This window comes from Mytilus edulis, chromosome 14 (genome assembly GCF_963676685.1).
Source record: "Mytilus edulis chromosome 14, xbMytEdul2.2, whole genome shotgun sequence".
Classification (NCBI taxonomy): domain Eukaryota; kingdom Metazoa; phylum Mollusca; class Bivalvia; order Mytilida; family Mytilidae; genus Mytilus; species Mytilus edulis.
Genome location: NC_092357.1, coordinates 25,167,078 through 25,173,077, shown reverse-complemented (window position 1 = coordinate 25,173,077; position 6,000 = coordinate 25,167,078). Strand labels below are relative to the sequence as shown.

The 6,000-nt window shown below is 31.8% G+C and overlaps 1 long non-coding RNA gene across 1 annotated transcript in view; it reads left to right on the top strand.

The window, feature by feature from the left end:
• The first annotated feature begins 911 nt into the window (after positions 1 to 911).
• Positions 912 to 6,000, top strand: part of LOC139503718 (uncharacterized) — a 50,846-nt gene continuing 45,757 nt past the window's right edge. The window contains exons 1-2 of the long non-coding RNA XR_011659175.1: positions 912 to 980; positions 4,377 to 4,482. This is a non-coding gene — a long non-coding RNA (uncharacterized lncRNA). The remainder of the gene's footprint in view (positions 981 to 4,376; positions 4,483 to 6,000) is intronic.

Sequence of the window (6,000 nt, the reverse complement as noted above, 5' to 3'; positions counted from 1 at the left end):
CGACCAATTCAGTTATAGATCAATTGCATATTAGAACAACAACCTTTTATTTTTTCTTTATCAAACCGAGTAACCCATAGCACCAGGACTAACCACCCTATTCCGACTGGTCGTGGCTGCGTATTTATACATCCCATATGTATTACTCATACTGAACTATTAGTTCGGTCAAGAAAGTCAACTCGTACTAAAAAAGGGGAGGTAACTCAATTTTCTTATCAAGGGAAAGTTTATCAGTATTTCCGAGGAGGCTGTTGATTTTTGCACGCCAACTTGTGTACATAAATAATTAAATATCGGCTGACGTTTAAAGTCCAAGTTACCCCATTCTTCGGTAAACCTCAGTCATCTGGTATGGCTTTGTTGTAAATATGATTTGTTTCGTCCCCCCTCTTCCATTTCATATTGATATACTGATTCATTTGTTACTTAAATAGTATTTTATTCAATATTTGTCCAGTTGCAAATATTTCATGCACATTCTAGGCAAGAACAACACGAAACGTAGGTCATTTGATGGAGACTGGGGACATTGGACTTCTATTGATCCATTCCGTAATGCAATCTAGATATCTATAGTGTACGTCAATTTGAGGGAATTTCAGCGATTAGTTCGTATTCAAGACTTCGATAGTTTTTGAAATATATATAATTACATATATATATATGTTGTAATGAAAAAAATGCTGAAAATATTTCCCTTACTTCTTATTTAGTTTTAAAACGAATGTTCGTTCTTTATTATAATTTGTCCGTAGACTAATTTTCTCAAATTGATTGAAAGTTAATTGATCAACAAAGTCTGTGATCAAATGCACTTTGTGAGTAGTTTTTGTACCGAGGGTGTGTCTTGTATTATGGGTTTTCATTGGTTTAATGTTTAATTTGTGTTACAAATAGTATTTTGTCGTCAGACATATTTAAAAGAAGAAAAAGATTGGATTTGAATTTGAAACTGTTTGAAAATCCACATATACAAGGTAAATATTTATCCCTTTATATTTTCCAGATTATTTTCGTGTTCTGTTAGTGTCTGAACAAAACCAAGACTTTTAGTTGTTAATTTATGCGTCATTAGGTCTCTTGTGGAGGAGAGTTGTCTCATTGGCAATCATACCACATCTTCTTTTTTTATTTTCTCATCAACACATTCTGACACTTAATTTCGATGAAGTTATGACTTATGACTAGTTGTTAAATGTTATTTTGCTTGTAATACGCTTACAAGCAATATTTTGTATTGTAGCTTTTTTGGCAAGAACAGTTTAAAAGGTTTCTACAAATTATAGAGTCTAAGAAAAGGTTCTAATTCAATACAATCCTATTGAATCATGCACATTTTATATTAAAGGCTAATGGTTCTGGTAAATTAATTTTATCCTTACTGGTGAGGAAAAAGCTAAAAGATGCTACTAAATCGACAGTCTCATCTCATACAGGAAATTTCAAAACTGTTCATAGAACACAATACGTGTATAATGTAGGTTTTACCATACTTTATATTTGCGATTCAAATACATAGATTTATCTGAAAAATGATCATTCATCATTCCGATTTTCGAGGTCAAATCAACGAGATATTTATATTTAATATTCATTTACTTATTTACTTGTATTTGAAATTTCAAAAGTAGCAGCTGAAGTGGTCTCGTTCTAGACAATGGAGGAGATAAAAAAAAAACCCGGAAGAGCTTCCATAGGTTATTACAAATTAAGCCTATTTCGAAGAACACTTGTATTCTTTTTCTGCAGTCAAATTAGCTTTGCATTAACAAGTATAAATTTTTAGTGACTCTTACGGAAATCTTTTTTTTCTTATATATATTATTTCGACTCTTTAAAATTCAGGAGTCTATCCTAAATTGAGATAAATTATATGGCCTTCCAAATACTTTTTCGATCCCTAACATCACTGAAGAGACATTAATTGTCGAAATCCGGATATGGTGTAAAAAAAAATTAAGCACCTCATTTATGTGGTTTACCATCTTTGCCGCAAGTTTATTGTCTTCTGTTTGGTATTAAATTTATTTATATATAATACATTCATTTTGTTACATCTTTGTGATCAATTTATTTGGTAATCGTTAATGGCAGTCAGCAGGGTTTGAGAACATAATTTGTCCTACCTGTTAGTCAAATGCGTTTTGTTAAAATATAATTTTTCACTCTTTTGGTCTTTTTGGAAAATGTCGTTTGTGCTGTATTTAGACCCTTCTACAACGAAATTTGTTTTGCATGCACACGTATATAAAATATATAATTCCTTATTGTGTTTATCAAATTTATTCATTTTTGTAAAAAAAAAAATCTTTTTGGCTCTTCTTTTTTATGACAAAATAATCTTATACACCATTATTTTCTTTATGTAAAAAGAATAGCCAAAAAAAAATTATCAAATTCTTTATTAACAAAAATTATAGTTTTCATAGGAAAAACAGTTGACAGCTATCAGTTATTTTCTAACTGCAATCAGGGACAGTCTATTAAACTACATGTCACTGTAGTTAGTATTGACTATCCTTGCTGCAAATACCCTTAGATAAGTTCTTTGTGTCTTTTAGATCGTTGTTATTTCTTGTGATTTGTGCAGGTCTGTAGAGTTTAGTTCTTTCGAACTGGTTTTTGTCCCTACCTACGACGAAATGTCGGAGTAGTTAATAGCAGTATGCCAGACATAGGGATTACTTTCCGGCGGCGGTGGCGGCGGAGTAAACTATTTTGTGCATAGCTTTATAATTCAGAAGGAAGAACACATGGATGCTTCATACTTTATATGCAGTTACATTATGTAACGAAGTTTATATATGTCTATTGCCCCTTGATCTCATTTTCATGGTTCCGAGAATGCTTGAAAACAAAATTTGTTATGTGAATTCCTCACTTATTATAATTACCAATGAGACAACTATTCCGTAAATTTTTCTTAATTCTTATTACCGACGAAAACATGCTGTTATCTAAAAATTATATATATGTATTTTTTGATTTATTTACGAAATACTTGTTACATGTAAAAGAGTTGTCCTTTTATGGATGTATGTATTAGATATTTGTTTTAATTTTAGTGTCGATTTTGGCTGCCATCCTTTTACTAAATGATAGTTTTTTTTATGACTTAATGTACATTTATACAGCTACAGTAATGAATGGTGACACTTTAATCAAATAGATATAGGAAGATCTGGTATAAGTACCAATGAGACAACTCTCCATCCGAGTCACAATTTATAAAAGTAATCCCTTATAGGTTAAGGTACGGTCTTCAACACGGAGCCTTAACAGCAAGCTATATAGGGATAAAAAATACTGACGAGTGTATAATGGGAAAACCAACGGTTTTAGCTATATAAAAAAACGAGAAACGAGAAACACTTATGAGCACCCTAAACAAACGATAGCTACTGAACACCAGATTCCTGACTTAGGACAGGTGCAAACAATTGTAGCGGGATTAAACGTTTTAATGGTACAAAACCTTCTCCCTTATCTGAAACAATAGTGTAACATCACAACGTAGAAAGACACACTATAAATATCAATTGGAATGGCTTAACTCAATCACAAAACGTATTAACACAAATTAACACACAATGAACGAATAAATGTTCTATGATACAATGTAAATACAAAGAGTATAAAAAAGGATGAATAATTAAAGTAAAAGTATTATACCGCTGCGAAATGTTAAACATATGAATTTATCTTGTCTTATATATATCATGTCTATGGGTTCCTTGCAATGCCTACATGTCGGTCAGATAGTGTTCACCTGACCTCGAACTTTTTCTAGTGTCGGGCATTAAGGTTAAATTTACGTGATTATGGTGTCCGTTTCTACCGTTAAGCAGTAGGTCAACTTTATGTGATGTATAGAATGATTTTTTTCAAGCCAGGTTGATTTCACATTAATATCATTTTCATTGTTTATTGAGCAACTTTTAGTTTTTGTGGTTCGGCTTATAACAATTACTAGTAGCAATAGGGTCAGTCACCGCAGTTGGCGTTTGGAATGATTTTTTAGTTTGTATATCTATCTGTCAGATTTCATATGACCTTGACCACATTGTAAGTTGTAAAACGAGGCAGGTTTTGGGAGAAAGGGGGCTGGGCATGTCTGATTGAGCTTGACTTATGATAGATTCGAATTCATAGACTATATACATTTTACTTGTAAGTATCAGTCCATATGTTAGCCTAGTAGCAACCCCTTTCTTCCTTCAACGATTCCAACATGATATCAAACATCCTTCCAGCAACCAAACGTTTTAATGAATCGTATAAAAACATTGAATAATACAGACACTGGCTTTTTAAGGTAGAGCATTTGAATGATAAAATTTCCAGACATCTATATTATGTTTTGTTATTTGTAGGAATTAAAACAGCACTGTTTTGGAAGGAATAGAAATAAACAGAATGGACCATAATAAAAAAAGACAACAAAACTTACATAAGAGAAAGACATTGGGTTGCTGAATGGTAAGTAAATAAGATTTAAGTATATATGTTACAGGCATTTTCTAAATTTAGGCATGTTTGGATGACAGCACTGTTACACAATATTCATCCTGATTTTTTGCAGATACGTTGTTCAACCATATTTGGTGAAATCTGAATCATCACACATTCAGGTCTTTCATTACTTTAACTGATAAACACTAAACATGCTAAAACATTGGGTTTCGCAATAAGCACATACGTCATACATGAATATCTTGTTTTACATATTTTCCCACAAAAATCAAAGTCATTATTATGATTAGCTTAATTTTTGGGATCTGCCCATGACGAGCGATGCATCTATACTGGGAGACGCTTATCAGGTCAAAACACTCTTAAATTCATTTGATATGTTTTGTCATTTGATTTTGCCATGTGATTAGGGACTTTCCGATTGAATTTTCCTCGGACTTCAGTATTTTTGTGTTTTTACTTTTTATATGTCTTTGTCGAGATTTTTACCACAGTCACTACTATCTGATTTATCCATCAGATGTCAAAGATCAATGAATTCCCTGGAGGCAGTGAAAATTTAGATACTAACGTATTTGCATCACAACAAGACACGGCCTTGTATGCTGTAGAGGGGAATTTGTTTGGATATCCAAAATACCTTCATTTCAATTGCAAGCATATGGAACGTCATAGCTGTCTTATGTGGCATATTCTATTATATGCTGTCGATATTTCATTTTATGAAGTTGCTTTTTATAATAAAAAGGCACTATCACATAATAAAAAAGCACCTTCTTATAATACAAAAGCACCATCACATAATAGAAAAGCACTTTCTTATAATACAAAAGCACCTTCTTATAATACAAAAGCACTATCACATAATAAAAAGCACCTTCTCATAATAAAAAAAGCACCTTAATATAATGAAATATCCACGAACAGCATATAATAGAACATGCCACCTAAGACAGGTATGGAGTTCCACACAAGCAGCAGTGCAAAATCCTTTATCCAGGTCAATCCACTGACGAAATAACACATACGTTCACATCTTAAAATGTATGACATATGTGCTACTGAAAGCAAGCAAACAAACAGCAATCGGTTTATAAGAAACAAACTTCATTTTTCTCTGCTTCATATGTTTCACTTTACGGTTTTGAATCTAGATTTTCTAAAAAAAAAAATAATTGTAAATTTTGTTTATTGACAGAACAATTTGTAGTATCTGAAATACAGAACGAGTACATTCTTAGCATAGTTTCACTATAAAGAACATATTATATGATTTACAAACCTTCCCAGCTGTTTTTTGCAGAAAAAAAAAAATTCTACGGAACCATTAGTTGTTTTCGTTGCAAGATATTGTGTTTAATCTACTTTTATCATATGCATCACAATGATTTTCTTCTACAAATTGCCTGAAACTGAACAGGTAATTTGTTATTTTTTTTCTTTCATTTAACAAAATGAATAGGTATGTTTAGTAATTTTGTACAATGCCTGTCAAGGTAAGGCATTTTATAAATTGCCTGAATT